General features: G+C 35.3%; 1 long non-coding RNA gene across 4 annotated transcripts in view; it reads right to left on the bottom strand.

Annotated features, from left to right (window-relative positions):
- LOC140689280 (uncharacterized) overlaps window positions 1-14,097 on the bottom strand; it is a 668,228-nt gene extending 654,131 nt beyond the window's left edge. For all 4 annotated transcript variants that reach the window (XR_012064172.1, XR_012064174.1, XR_012064173.1 and 1 more), the window contains exon 1: window positions 13,946-14,097. This is a non-coding gene — a long non-coding RNA (uncharacterized lncRNA). The remainder of the gene's footprint in view (window positions 1-13,945) is intronic.
- Between the last annotated feature and the right edge of the window lie 2,123 nt (window positions 14,098-16,220).

The following is a 16,220-nucleotide window of genomic DNA, read 5'->3' as shown; positions in this document are numbered from 1 at the left end:
GATATAAACTGAAAATTTTAAATGATTCCTTTCTATACCCTTTCTTAGCATATAGATTATTATTACTTATTTTTTTTTTACTACATGCCCTAAAGTTCACAATACATACGTGTATTTTAACTACTTTAACTCAGCCTACAAAGAGCACTATGCCACTACACATGGGCTACAGGAAGCTAGTAACAGAATATCCCCAATTCCTCTTGCTCATGCACTGTGGCATTGCTGTCATTCATTTCACTTGAACAAATGCTATTATGATCCAATGCATTTTACCATTATCTGAATTAAAGTTTAGGTCAATTTAGAATAAGAAGATAAAGGATCTTATTTTATCTTGATCTATTCCTTTACTGGCTTTCTTTCTTTCTTTATATAAATGCAAGTATCTAACCTATACCATTTTCTTCTGCACGAAATATGTAAGCTCTTTACCTAATGGAAGTTAATTCTTACCTGTATATTTTAATTAATGAGACTGTGAAAGGCATAAAAGATATCCTGAAATTATTGATTTACCTAACTCTACACACTGTACATATTTGATTTGAGAGCACAGGTATATCATAGTCTATAATTTCATATAAGGGTATTCAAAAAATATTGTCTTATATTTTTACTCTTTATTAAGTGGTGTAGCTGTTATAATTTCTGAACTTTTAAATTCAGCAACAAATCCATGTTCACCACATTTTCTTGCCCTTAGTAACTAAGTGCTATTCCCTTACCTGTAACTACCTTTCATCATCTATGCACCACTTGCACAAAATAATTTAACTCAATGACAGTGCCAGATTGGCAGAGGGGTGTCCACCAGAGCTATCAATCTACTTCTTTTTAAATTAATTTGCACATCAATTTAAGAAGTCCTTAAGCCTCTGCCATCTGCAACACAACACTTTCTCTAGTTGTACATGATGAGGTATATATTCTTATTTTATTACATTTTGACCTACAGGTCCACTTCCAGCACAGAAAGAAGAGAATATAACCTTTAATATTGCTCTGGTACTTTAATGACTTTGGCAAAGTCAGAAGCTACTTGGAACAGCAGACTGACAGATTTGCTACTAAGTAATGAGTTAGTGCTCATGGAAAATTAAAAAATATGCCTTGCTATGTTTACAGATATGTTTTGGCCTTTAGAAGGATTGTTTCCCATCAAAGTTTATTTGAATATAAACAGACAAAGATACTCAGAAAACAACTATCAGCAAAGCAATTTTTAAAAATCCCTTTATAGAAAATGACTTGTCCTATAAGAACGAACCACATCAAACCCAGCAAGACCAAACTCCACCTTTCTGTTTGCTCCAGTGATTCCATCTGCAAAAAGCAGACATTTGGAGATTTTGAGGCAATGGTGAGGAAAACAGATTTATGAGCCTAAGTCCTCTCAACAATTTGACCAAATGCTGTATTCGGACATGAAAAATTGTACTAAATTCTTACTAGAAAAACCATGGTGCACTTAATAAACAGAGAATTGAGACAATCAAATAAGATTATATATATATTTAATCACACTAACATCCATAATTATTAACTGGGAAACATTATGGATGAAGCCAAAAAGTACAGCCAAAAATGATTATAGGCATGAATGGCCCAGCTGCCTGGGTTTAAAAGTCTCAAGTGCCCCATGACTCTAGCACATTTATTTTATGTGAAAATAAGCTTTTCTTAACCTTTTGTATATTTTTCAGAATGACAGAGAAAAACTTTAATTATACACTGTGGCTTTCATTTTTTAAAAAATAACACATTTTTTAAGTTTTATGTTCCCCATTATCCTTCAGTATCATGGAATTCTCACCATACATCTTAATCTCATAAAATATAATTCATATGATTGAAAAATAGGAAATTGAAGGGTAATTGATGAGATTAGGCTTTTTTAGTTTCTAAGAGTTTATTTCATAAATATAAAGTACTTAATTGGTCATAAGGCTAAAGAATTTTAATGTAGCATTTATAAAGGAAAAGAAAAATAGACATTTTTAAGAATTAATAATTAAATTTCTGGGTAAGATTTATTGAGAATAAAGGTTCTGAATTCCTTAATTCACAGTTGATGCCAAGACCTAAAGATCAGAAATAATTTGCTTTGCTGTCACAATCAAGTTATGGATTAATAACTCAAATCCCCATTTGCTGATTCTCAACTCAGTGTTCCTACTGTCATAAAACTATGGTGCATTTTTCACCCTCTTTGGTCATTCTTTTCTTTCTGCCTTTAATTATTTGTCCTTTGACAGAAGCACAAGACCTTGAACACAACATATTGACCACAGTTTCCCCTGTTTATTTTACATAGGTGTATCTGAAATCAGTTCACCAGAAAATTATGAGCCATAACATTTTGTCCACACCATAAAATGGAACTTAGCATGTTTTCCAAAACTTTCCCCCCAATTCCTACATTCCCCAATATAAGAATATGATTTGGCTCACTGAACCAGCAACTTTTCATGAGAAGTTACTCTTCTACTCTTTATTCTCTGGTAAGATTTCTGAGTTCCCGGAACCTGTGTTCTGGAACACTCTGCCCAGGCTACAGTATGCCTATGTGGGGCAGCTGGGATGGAGATCTTGGGAGGCACTGAATTGTCCCAGAATGAAATTAGCCAATCTCTCAGAAATAGTGTCCATAATACATTAAAGAAAAAATGCATTTGAAATGTCACTGCCATCCACTAAGTACTCACTATGCTGAATTCTTGCTTGGTGCTCATTTTAACAGGCAAGTCATAAACCTTTTGGAAACAGGGTTTGCATTTAAAATGCTGACATTTAATTATTTTAAAAAAACTCTCTTGGGTGTCTGGGCAATAGAAAAGATAAATATTCCCTTGTGTTTTTTCAGAAGTAGGAACTTTAGTGATTGTTTTCACATGATATAGTACCTTTGAATCATTTTCTTTAAAAGATGCTAATAGATACAAAAAATAAAAAACCCCTCGAAACTAAATGTTTTAAGAGCACACTTATGTGCACTACATTTCAACAAGCATAATTGTTGGAACTCTTTTTCTCAGCCTCTGGGCTACCTGTCACTCACACATACAAACTCCAAATGTCTTTTCACGTTCTTCTTGTCATGCCTTTTGAAAAGAGATGGGACTGGCTAGATTTGTGTGTACCATCCAAAAACTTCCTGTATCTAATTGGTTTCCACAAACAAAGTGGTAGAAGTTTTAAACAGCAGAATTGCTGCATAGATACCAACACAATGCAATGAATTATTTTCAGATCCCCTCTTCTCTTCTCCTATAGCGTATTCTATCCATAATAGCAAAATCTCAGAAAGTGACATGTTCATTATTGTGTTCACATTGCACACTGCTGAAATCTCTGTATCCTAAAGTACTATGTACCCTATCCTAGGCAATCATTTCTATTTTCCCAGTCCTTTTTGCTTTTCAGTCTAGCCTCTTACCAAGTAAGAGAGCAAAGCACAATTGAAGCATGACTACCTATTTTACTGATCAAGCTGTTGCTTGAATTTCCCTGTAGCATCCAGCTATAAATCAGTGGCTTAAAAAATCTGGCATGTAAACAACAGATCACTGTCCAGTGGAACAAAGATTGTTACTGCAGAGGAGGAAAGAGGTTGGAGGTTGGGAGAAAGCATTTGATTCAGCAAAGGAATTGAACCTGAAAATAGTAAAGTGGTCCTAGGCTGGCTGCGTACTTGAATACTATATTAAGCAAACTGGAAGAGCAGATGCAGCAGGCAAGAACTATCATCTTCATTTCTTCTTTATCATTAATTGGCCGAAATTGTTTGGGCTTACAGGGCCAATAAAAGAGACCCAAGAAATCAATCTTTTACTAGTGATAAGAAATCAGAAGTATAGGGAGTTGTAATAAATAGCTAAAATATAGACATCTTTAGCTGTAAACATACTGTTAACTCTGAAACATATAATTTTCTAATTTGGGGGAATTTGTACTTATAGTCACCCAAGACTTAATATCCCAGGATGATTACAGGGGTTACATTATAATTATTATGAGAAAATGGAATATAGTATCTTTAATAAGTTAAGATTATATAGCAAATAAACAGAGTTGGGAATACAAACTGAGTTTCATTGTTTCCCATTTATGTGCCCAATGAGTTTTACAGAAACCCTGACTTCTTCTTTAATTTCCTTTTGTGAGAACTTAGGCCTTTATGTGCACAATGAGTATCATTTTCATGTGTGTGCTTGCTGAGGCCTTGCAAATGTGCACAAAGGTGGAACAGTACTGACTGACAGGGAGGATAAAGAGAAAAGAGATAAAAGACTGGGGGAGTACAGAGTACTTTATCATTGGTGCTTTTTGGGCAGGGAAGGACAACAAAGTTCATGGAATACAGGTTATACACAAACATTTAATATGTAAGCCCTGACTTACTTAATCTGTGGTGGAGAGTTGGGGCAAGATCCAAACATGCTCAATGTTTTTCAATGCACTTAACAGTCTCATTCAACAGAATAGTGTTTAACCAGTAATTGCTGCTTCCAACCCTGAGACAATGATAGTTTAGAGACCATGAAGCTCCTGTTACAGTCCAAGAACTTTGCTAATAATCATCTTCAGCCCCTGACATTGCAGTAAATGTTCTAATCTCTACCATTTTCTCTGGTGCAACTTGCCTATCATTTCTAGTAGCAGGTGCTTTTAGTGCTTTCCTGATAGCCAGCCCCCAAACCAGCACCATCTCCAGGGAATTCTGCCTGTCATAAGGAGTAGAAGGGTTCCTTTTTCTCTCTCCAGTAAATGCTGAAATATAAAACAATTATGTTCTTTAATTTAGTTTGAGTGTAAACATCTAATTCCTTTCTTCGCCACCCAATTTCCTGGAGAATTCCTAGGTTACAATCCCTAACGAAATGGCATTGTACTGCATGCACTTGGCTTCTAGAGGAAACATCTAGTTTTGAAAGGAACATCACATAATATTGCAAAGACTGAACTCAGGGTCATTTCTACAACAAGCCCTGGCATTGAAGTTGTAACCATGTCAGGTAAATTGCTACTCTCTTGTAATATTATTAATTAATATTAATGTTATGGAAATGCTATTGAGGACATTTTCTACTGACTCATTTGTTTCTTGGACCGAGTCATTACTAACTGACTGATAATGATGTATAATATGCCTTATGATGCTTTCTGTATTCAGAAATAAGTTTTGTTTATTGTTTTGCTGTTACTGATTTCTAATTATTTGATAATTTTATTCAGCAGAAAAAGAAAAAAGAAGTAGATTTCTGTATCCATATTTTCCAACTTTTTAAAAACTGTGTGGTAAAATATATACAACATAAAATTTACCATTTTAATGAATTTTTAAGCATACAATTCAGTAGCATTAAATGCATTCACACTGTTGTACAGCCATCACAACCATCCATCTCCAGAACTTTTTTTAGCTTTTGAGACTGAAACTATACCTATTAAACAACTCCTCATTCCCCTTTATCCCCAGCCCCTAGCAAACACCATTCTTTCTGTCTAATTGAATTGGATTATTCTCATCGCCTCATACATATAAGTGGAATTTGATAGTATTTGTCCTTTTGTGGCTGCCTTATTTTACATAGTATAATATCTTAAACATTCATCTTTATTATAGTATGTGTCAGAATTCCCTTTTCAAGACTGAATAATATTCCATTTGTATGTACCACATTTTGTTTTTTCTCTCTGTTCACTTTGAAGGACAAAAACCTTGGAGGTATGGCTCTGTATCAATGACATAAATGTTTATTTATTGTGTATCTGTATTTTTTCATCCAGACATTTATTTATATTTTCCCACTAATGTCTTGTAAATGATCTTGTTGCAAATTATATTGTATCACTTTTTGGAGAAAAGCCAGTTACAAAAATAAGTTCTTAAATAAATTAACAGGTAAATGTTGTAAATTATTTTTCTATGTGTGTAAAAATAGGAATATATAGTAGTTTAAGTAAGAGAAGAGAAAGTAAGAGAAAAGGAAGAGAAACTTATAATTATCATTTGTGGGTGCTAGGCCCTTTCACATATGCTCTTCTACCTAGCGATGGTTGTAACTTTCACATGTCAACATTTTGGCTTTATCTTTACCCATGAGGATATTGAGACTCAGAAAGCTCAGAAGGCTAAAAACTGCTTGAGCTGGCTCATAAACTAAGCTCTGTTGGTCAAGTTAAATATTTAGCTAAGAATCTTGCTCCAGCACCCCAGTCTTGCAGCATTTCAGTGTGAGCAAATTTTTAAATTTTAACATGTGAAGTAGTTTTATTTCATATATTCTCTATTTGTAATTGAAATATTATTTATATTTATATTTGAAATATCATATTATTATAACCACTATTATACTACTAATTAAGCAATTATTTTAATATAAATTTCTGCCTACCTTTATGTTTTGCTGAAGAGCAGAGCAATGAGTCTGGCTATGGTGCTAAAATGTACACCCTTACCAAATAAACTGCTTGCATTGAAAGGACCGAAGAGGGCTCTACTTAAGGGAGTTAGCCTATAAGGATAGTGTGGGAAGATACTCTTTTTCATCACAATCTTTGCATCCATTTTCCTTAGTAGAATTCCTGACAATAGCTAAGAGTTTATATTCTGAATGAGTTAAGTCAGTTTCAAGTCCTATAATCAGTTTCAAGCTCTATTCAGACTAATGGGAGATATATTGCATACAATTTTATCTCATTTATGCAGCCATCTACTTACTACAGCTAAAAATAGTAACTATGTAGTTTTATGTTGTCAGAAAGGTACTATGGACTCTTGATATTCTGGACAAGGTACTTATTTTATATTTAATCATCATTTTTCAACTAGTAAAAGCATTTAAAATGCAACATAGTTTGTTTTTAAAATGTCCATTCTTTTCATTTATATCATATTTCCAGCAAGTAACTCCCTACATAAGATAAAGCAGTTTTTATGGCAAATCCATGAATATCAAGATTTTGATATTCAAATTACCTGGGCATAGCTAAAGTTTTATAGAAATATATGAGAGAATAGTTGAATCAATTATTGCATAATAATTAAGTATTCTATAATTTTCCAACAAAAATTATACTTAGTGTACACGAAGTTTTAAAAAAACAAAAAGGAAAATCTTGTTAATCTATAAATTGCCTATAATCTACAACTTTAGGGTTATTGGTCTTTCTCACTGTTTTCTTTAAACCCATGATTATTAAGTAGGTAATTATCAATAAAAAGTTTTAGAATTTGAATACTAGCTCATATCATTTGTAGACAATGTGCTTCCTTTGTAAGCTATCTTACATGTTCTGAATATTTAGTATTACAAGTTTTTCATCTTCATCCATGCAGGTCTGAACTCCTTCCCTTGTCTTCCTTAGCACGCAAATCTTTGTATATAAATCTGCCATGAAATTAGAGAGTTGGCATTTTTAAAAGCATCACTTAAAAATTCCCTGCTGTGTGATGGTTTTATTACCATTAGGTGAATACATAAGCAGAAAAAATTTAGAAATTCAATTAAAAATTATATTTATATATATTGTCCTGGAAAGTTTCCAGCCAAGAGAAATGAAACGTATGCCCAGATAACCTGAGAAATTCTACCAAATTACAGAAAATAAATAGGAGTTACTTAAGCCAACAGAAGAAATATTTTTAGGAAAAACGCAGAGAAAGAGCCATGGAGAAGAGCATTTTAATGACTTCAGTAACCCCAGATTACAAGATACTAAGTGTATCCAGACAGTATTATTTAGAAATTCAAAACCTCTTTGAAGGTCTTCAGTAGACAAGGAGCTATAGAGCTAGTAAGTTTTATTATACTTTCTAGACATATTTTAAAACTGAATATGACATGAAAACTCTTTGAGTACTCACACTTCTACATGCTTCCAGATACATAAGAATTTTATCTACTCCACTTCTTTCATATGAATGTTTTATACATATATGTGTATGTGTATACACACACACACACACACACACACACACACACATACATACATATATATGCAGTGAATGGAACAGAATCTTAGGGAGAAGTGCCAGATTTGTAGTTTACCAGTTAGTATAATGAATAATCTCTATATATGTAAAATTAAGAAATGCTGGTATGACAGTATAAATGGGAATTCTACAATCATAATTTTCTAAGAAAGATGATTCTGAGTAATTCCAGTAATTAAGGTTCTATTTGGAAATAAAGTTACCACATAAAAAGATGAGGTCCATAGGAAAAAAAATTCTTAAATCTCTCTTAAATATACACTGAAGACAATTATTTTGGTATGTGAAACTCACAAAGCAATATACAATAAATTTTAGCTCTCAATACATTTCATATAGCTTATCAATAAGCAATTAACACTTAAGTTTATCCTGAGATGGAAGGTAGTATCTAAAACAATGTGACAGATCAATCTTGAACTCTGAACATTTGCCATTTTCAAAGTTTCCTTTTAAGTTTGTAAGCTGGGTTCAAGTTTCCTTTTGTCATAAAAGTGAATTTTTCCCCCTTCTGAAAAATAGCATTTTTATTTGTTGGCTTTTTTTTAGTATCATTAATATCATTATGTTTAATATTATTTTGTATTAGCTCCTGCCAGGTAGTTCATGGATTCGATCCCCGCCCCCTCCCACCGCTGTTCCCCAGCAGATGCATCCTGAATTTTACTTTTTTGGAACTTTTAGAGTAAAATGACCTTTCGGAAGGCCATGAAGACTGATGATCCTGACTGTGATAAATGTAGTATCTGATTCCGCTGTCACAGACCAGGAAAGACTGAAGGAAAATTCAAGCCTTGTAATATCCAAGTTCTGCCTTTACTATTTCCTTGAAAATTTCATTTATGAAAAAGTAGAATCTTTGTAAGTCATATTTAGATCTTCACTTCAGTATAGACTAGCCTAAAATATTTCAAATATAAGAAAAGACTATTTTATTCAAAAATTATATTTTATAATATTTTTACTAATCACCTAAAGATTTTTAAATGTATAAAGGGTAATAGGAAATAAATATTGAATATTAATTTCTTTCATAAGTAATATCAACATTACTTAATTAATAAATAGAACCAGAGTAAATTTATGCTTACTTATTGATTGTAATTACTACCCAGCTTTGATAACACCTGTCAAGAACAGTTCTATTAGTGAATATTTTCAAGCTGTTATCCCCATCCTTATTGTATCTTCATATGCCCTCACTGAAGTGACTGCTTCAATTCTCACCTTTTATTACAGAATTCTGTTTATTTGGGTAAATGCTGATCTAACTTTATCAGACAACACAGATTCTGTGGACCAAGGCCATTGAAAGTATTTTCTTTAGTTCTAAAAATTTGTTTCAAATTTTGTCAAATGTATCTCATGATGAACTGACTTCAGTATCCCAAAAATGCCTAAACATAAAGCTAAACTACCAGAATTTGAACATGTGGCTAAATACATATCTATATGTACCTATGGCATCTTTATGCACACATACACATCATTTATCCAAAATGTTAACACTATAGTAAATCACTGTTATTCTTCAGCCTATAAAAATAAAAGGGATACAATAAAATTTATTTACTCTTTTAAAAATGATAAGTTGTAGCCTTCATTAATGATTCTCAGAACATCAGTCTGTGACTGGAGACATTTTATAAATATCAAAGTGACAAATGCTCAAGATTAGCTTCCCAAACACTTTCCCTCCCCTAATACCGAGCCCTGAAAGAAAGAGATACCTAAGGTAAGAGCCTCTCTGAAGGTAAGGTTTGCCCTTGTCACACTTTTCTTACATGATGCGATATGAGAACAAGTCTAGCATTCTTTTCTGAACTGACCTCATGTAAAGAGTTTTTATTGGGAGTCTTCAGAATTTTCAATTCCTTAACATATTTTCGTGCCTTACTTGCAGGAAACCTGCCAAAAGTTAGAAAGAGAAAGCACCTCTGTCGTTTTAGGCAATGCCACATTGGCAACGTGGGAAGACAAACTCTATCCTCCTGAGTTTAAGAACATTGGATTTTGTTCTTTCCCATCTAGAGCGCCCTTCAAAAGAAGACTTGGCTCATCCCCATTGTAAAAATAACTATCATTTGTTTGGAGGGAATGCCATCTTTGAGTTTTTCATTGAGTATGTATCAAATTTTCTTATCTTATGTTTCTCTCCATCGAGTGGCTTCCCTTTTAATTTTTTCTTTTTATTAATTAATCTTGTTAAATATTTTATTGTTTATTCTCCTACTCTCTCTGTAGCTTGTTATTTACTTATTTACTCCCTTAGAAAATGGGTATTAATAGCGGTACCCAAACTTTGATTTATATGACTTACTGCCCCATCCAACTTATTCTCCATGGATTCTGACTGAGCTATTCTGGGGAGAACCCAGGAATCTGTTTCTAATCCAAGTGGGCTCTTGACTGAACTTCAGAAACCACACTCTATCCTTAGAATGTGTCGTCCTCTGCCTTGATTTCCATGTTAACACTGCAAAATGGGCACCAGTGGTCCTCAGATCAGTAAATTAATAATTCTTGTTTTATTTATTTCCCTGAAGCATTTTACACTGTTTTCTATTACTTCATTTATACATACTTTTCCTATCATAGGATTCCTGATGTAGCCTTTTTTCTTTAAATTTCTTAGGACTTTTTCTTGGTTTCCATTAATACCTCACCTTTTCTTCTTGTTTCATCTTTACTTTTGCTGGCTTATCCATATTCTTCCATAATTCTTATACTATTTTTCTTTTTATACTGGCTATCTTAGTGATTTAACTTCTCATAATTTAAACTATAATCTCAAAGTAAATTCATAACAAATCTGTCTTTTATTTTGCTTTAAAAATCTTACCTCACTTCTTATCAACACCAGTCATTTTTTTAAACTCTGTTGAAATTTTGATGTATAAATCCCTCCACAATCTCAAAATCAACTCATCATATCCTGCTACAAACTGTTCTTATTTTAACTTTATTGTTTTGACTTTACCATTCTCTGCTACTCAAATTTTTTGTCATCCATCAGTCATCCCTATTTTTAAACCCCCATATCCAATCAGATGTGAAATTGTAACAATCGTATCTTCTAAAATTGCTTTTGCATCCATTACATGCATTCATATTGTCAAACTGGACTATCTCTCGTTAGTGACAAAACTTTGGTCTTGAAACTCATAATCACCATTTCCTATCTCCTTTCTCTCTGTATCATCCATGGAGATGTACCAGTGAGATCTCCCTCCAGCACAAAATTTGTGAGGAACATAGTTGAAAGATGATTATCAGATATGTTACATTTATTTAGATTTATTCGAACATTCATGACCTGGCTGCACTTCACCCAGACTGCTCCCAACAAAGGCTGAGACATTCCTGCCAAATTAAAGACTCCTCTAACTAGCCATCTTTGTCCAGGCCATTTGCCTCCATCAGATTTCCTGAGAACTGCACTGGATTCTGAATCTCTAGCTAGCTATCCTTCTTTCTTTCCTCTCTTTTTCCACAAGTATCAGATATGCACTGTGGGCCACAGGCTCTCTTGGCCTGCTCCAATTCTGTTTCATGAGTCAATGCCCTACAGTCAAAAAAAAAAAAAATACCAGGAACACACCTGTAGTTGAAAATTAGGATTTTTACTTATTCCAGCAAGAAAAAAAATGCACACCATAGAAAACAGAAGGGTGTCTCAACTATAAGGTATTAGAATGAACTTATTATAGGATCTGGACTTGTGCTAGGTGATTTGAGGGAGGATGTGAATATGTATTGGATGTTGTCAGAAAGTGGATGTAATTTTATGATTATATTTTTTAATAAACTTTATCTATAGGTAGGGCAGACTAGGGGGAAGGATAAAGCTGTATAATCCGTAAAGAAGCAATAATCACTCAGATTAGCTGAAAGATTAAAAGACAAAAAAACTTTGTTTCTTCTACATTCATATCACAACATTTCTGACACCAGATGTGTGGGTGTTTAACCCACACCATCCAATTCTCCAACTCTCCTATACTATCTGGGTGTCCTACAATTTAAATTAATTCTGACACTACCTACCTAGAGTTAGCACTGACTCCACAGGGTAAGGGCTCAGTTCCACAAGATGGCCCTACCCCACATCAGATACTGATTCCAAGTCCAGGTGGCCGCCTGTGCTTCTAACCAACTGGCTTATGAATAGGAGATTTCAACAGCCTTTTCCTCAGGTTTGATAATTTGCTAGAACAACTCACAGAACTCAGGAAAATAGTTTACTTACTAGATGACTGGCTTATTATAAAAGGATACAACTCAGGAACAGCCAGATGGAAGAGATGCATAAGACAAAGTATGTGGAAAGGGCATGGAGTTTCCACGTCCTCTCCAAGTGTAGCCCCTTTCCAGCATCTCCAACCTGGAAGTTCTCAATTTCCTTCAGATAATGTTCTGAAAGCTTAATTAAGTAGCCCTGATTGATTAAATTACTGAGTATTCATGAGTAACTCAACCTGGTGGGGGTGGTGCTGGTGCTGGTGATAGTAAAATTTCCCACCCCCTGAAATCACATGGTTAGTTCCCCTGGCAACCAGCCCCCTATCCTTAGGCTATCCAGGAATCAGCGCCACCAGCCATCTCATTAGCATACAAAAAGACACATCACTTCAGAGTGTCCCAGAAGGAGCTTGTCAGGAGATAAAGGACAGAGATCAAATCTTATCAGGAACTAGAACCAGAGACCAAAATATGCTTCTTTTAAGATAGAGGGATGTTTGGTACTTTGTGGTTTAGACAATTTTCATGTTTTTTACATGTAAGTCTATGGATTATTATGGACAGCACTCTGGTTCTCCAAAGGTCATATGTTGAAGCTCTAACCCTAACATTATTGTATTTAGACATGGGGCCTTTAAGGAGATAATTAAGGTGAAATGAGGCCATAAGGATTGGGTTCTAATCTGATAGGACTGGTGACCTCATAAGAAGAGATTCCAGTGAGCTCTCCGGAGTGTGCACAATGTAATGGGTACGTGAGGACACAGTGAAAAGGCACTAACTACAAGCCAGGAAGAAAGACCTCACCAGGAACCACATCGCCAGCACCTCTACTTGGAACCTCCAGCCTCCACACTGTGGGATAATAAATCTGTCGTTTAAGCTGCCCAGTCCGTGGTATTTCGTCACGGCAGCCCATTCAGACTAATACATGGAAGCATCTTGCTTTTATGTCAATCAATCATAGTCTCAGAGTGGACTTGACTAATACTGATGTTCTCTGAAATTACTCATTTTAGTAAGCGGACTGTTAGGCAGTTAGATAGAAATAAGCAGGGACATGGGGAGAGGAAGGGGGAGGGAACAACCCAGAAAATAACAGTACACCTGCGCGTAGGATAAGGGGCTCCAAAAACTTTTACTTTCTCTAAATGAGGGCCAGCAAAGAAGCCGGCTAGAATCGAACACCGCTTGCAGTTTGAGACTCTCCCGTAGGTTTCTCTGTGTGCATCATGGGTAAGAACCTGCACAAAAGGGATGCGTGTACCTGAGCACAAGGAACTGAGCCATAAATCAACTAATCACAAAAATGCCCCTAAGCCAGGATAGAAGACAGGAGAAACAAAGGAGTCATGTCATTTTTTCTCTCTTTGATTGTTCTGCGCCCAGATGTCGATGATGTAGTATATTTTACTACATTTTTATTTTACTAATAAAATCTTGTTTATATCATGCTTTCTATCTCTCATTAAAAATTCATTTTTTCCAGGTGATTAAGAACCAAGGTAACTTTTATTCCTCTCTTCCCAGTAACAGGACCACTGAGCTGTTTGTGACTGCCAGACCAGTTTAGAACAACACTAAATTCTGGCTGATATTATGAGGACAGTCCCAGGATGTCAGGGGCTGCTTTTCTCATTCTCATTTTTATTTTTCACAGGTGTTTCATAAAAAAAAACAAACAAGCAGAAACAAACTAACTTGTGTATATCTCATCTCCTCTTGGATTGTGCTTCTGAGAGAATCTGAACTAATACAGGTGATAATGGCCATGGTCTGAGAAAACTAAGTTTTCCAAGATGAGTTTTAAGGCTACCCCTGGCAGGGGAGTGGAACTTGGAGCCCTGTGCACAAGGTTGCAGGTCTACTTCAGGAAGATTCTATCAGTGGTAACCTGGGAACACATCTCATAGTGGGAGGTAACTTGGCTGTTTGGTGAGATAATGTAGGTATTTAAAGTTACAGGCAAAATTGCCTGTTTACTAAGCACTAATGTACTAAGTTACATTAATGTACTGCAGTGGGATGATTAACAAGACACTGAAGGCAGTTAACAGTTAGAGGTTAGAGTTAAAACCTACGATCCTATTTGGTAGCATGTAAAAAGGCCCTTATCTCCTACAGTGGAAGAGAGACTCAAATGAGTATAAAACTCAGGATCCAGTAATCACAGCCATTGAGTTCTGGAGACGTTTAAGAGCTGTCAAAGTTGACTGGTATGCTAAAGTCAGGCATAATTTGTAAAACCTGGGCCCCAGAAAACTTTTGGTGTGCAGACCTCTCAGATTTAAGAGGGGACCCATCTCTATGTAGTATAAGACACTATTCCCCTACATAGAAAGATAGTCTGACAGCAAAAAGGCTAGACTGTGAAGTTGATGCTTGAGAGCAAACAGTATTTCTAAGCCACCTAAAAGCTGTCATCCTAAATCTAAAGGAGGAGGAACTGTAACCTGTTTTAGGAAGGTGAACACGTTATTCTTCTAGAAAGCGCACAAAGATCACCAAAGCATTCCTGCTACATAGGCCCCAAGCCTTACTGAAGATCAAGTCCAGATTCTGCCATAAAAACATTTGATGATATCAAAAAGCCCAGGTAGGTGGGCCTGCTAACTGAATACATTATATGAGGCCATAAAACTCATGACAGGATCATATTCTTTGAGAAAGGCAAAATGACACACTATATATTAAGGTCATCAGCAATGAACTAGTGAGGGTAATACAGGCATCAAAAAAACCTATGGTTTATGACTTCCAGAAAAAAATATAGTATTCTAGTTAAATTTGAATTTCATATCAATGATGATTTTTTTAGCATAAATATGTTCTTCATATTTCACGGTACATATTTCATGGAGATTCCATTGCATACCATGACTGATGGTGGCAGAGACAGTTGTAAAGCTGGGCTCATTATTAGCCACATGCTGATGCGGCCCTAAAGTAATCAATGCACTTAATCACCAGTGGCACTTAATCATCAGAAGCAGTGTGAAAAAATACCAAAATATCAGGCCAGGTTAGGAGAACAAGCGAGAGGGCTTGACCTGCAGGCAACTGTGGAGATGGTTATCAGAACATGGCAACCTAACAGATAAGTAACTGACAAGGGTTTTGCTATGAGTCAATCACCAGGCAAGAACGAGAAGAAGGAAGCTAACGATAGTCATTCAAAACAAAAAAGTCATCATGCCTTGCTCAGTACCCAGACTTGAGCCTGTTTTCTAATCTGGAATCCATTGATGGAGGAAGTGGCCATAGGTGTTTAATAGGAAGAAGTCTGCAATAGGAATAGTTTAATAGGAAGAAACCACTAGAATTATACACCATAACAAGTTTTACCAGTTCTTCACCAAGGACTGACTGCCGTTTACTCAGGTGACAGTACACAGATGAAAGGAGACTATCCAGACATTTTGAGGATTCCTGGACACAAGAGTTTGGCTTGGAATTTATGTTTACTGAGTCCTCTGTTGGAATAAAGCCTTACAATGGCCAAGTAATAGAAGGATACCTGGCTAAAGTTTAGCAAACAGTGGGTCCACTGAGCCATGGATCCACCCAGTGGTCATTTCCCCAGTTTCTGAAAGTATAATTGATATATTTCATAGTTAGACTAACTCCCACATTTGGATCTTGGTTAATGGAATAAATGCTATTATTCCCTTGTTTCTGTAGGCTTAATAGAAAACGGTTGAAATACTGAAAGCCAGCCAGGGCAAGTGGAGGGGAGAGAGGAAGGGATAGGGGAAGGGAAGGAGACAGGGCTGCCATATTCTTATGTAATAATGTACGTACAGTCAAGTACATCTTGTCACATTTGCCACATCCATTGGTTAGAAGAAATTACAGATCCTGTTCACACTGAATCAAAAGGAATAACATAAAAAATAGCAGGAGGTGGAGACCATAGGGTCCATCTTAAGATGTAGTTTTTCATACCAAGTAAAAGGCAGCAACCTATTGAAATACA

The sequence above is a fragment of the Vicugna pacos genome, chromosome 25 (genome assembly GCF_048564905.1).
Source record: "Vicugna pacos chromosome 25, VicPac4, whole genome shotgun sequence".
In the NCBI taxonomy this organism is placed as follows: domain Eukaryota; kingdom Metazoa; phylum Chordata; class Mammalia; order Artiodactyla; family Camelidae; genus Vicugna; species Vicugna pacos.
Note: the sequence above shows the minus strand (reverse complement) of the source record. Positions and strands in the feature narration are given on the sequence as shown.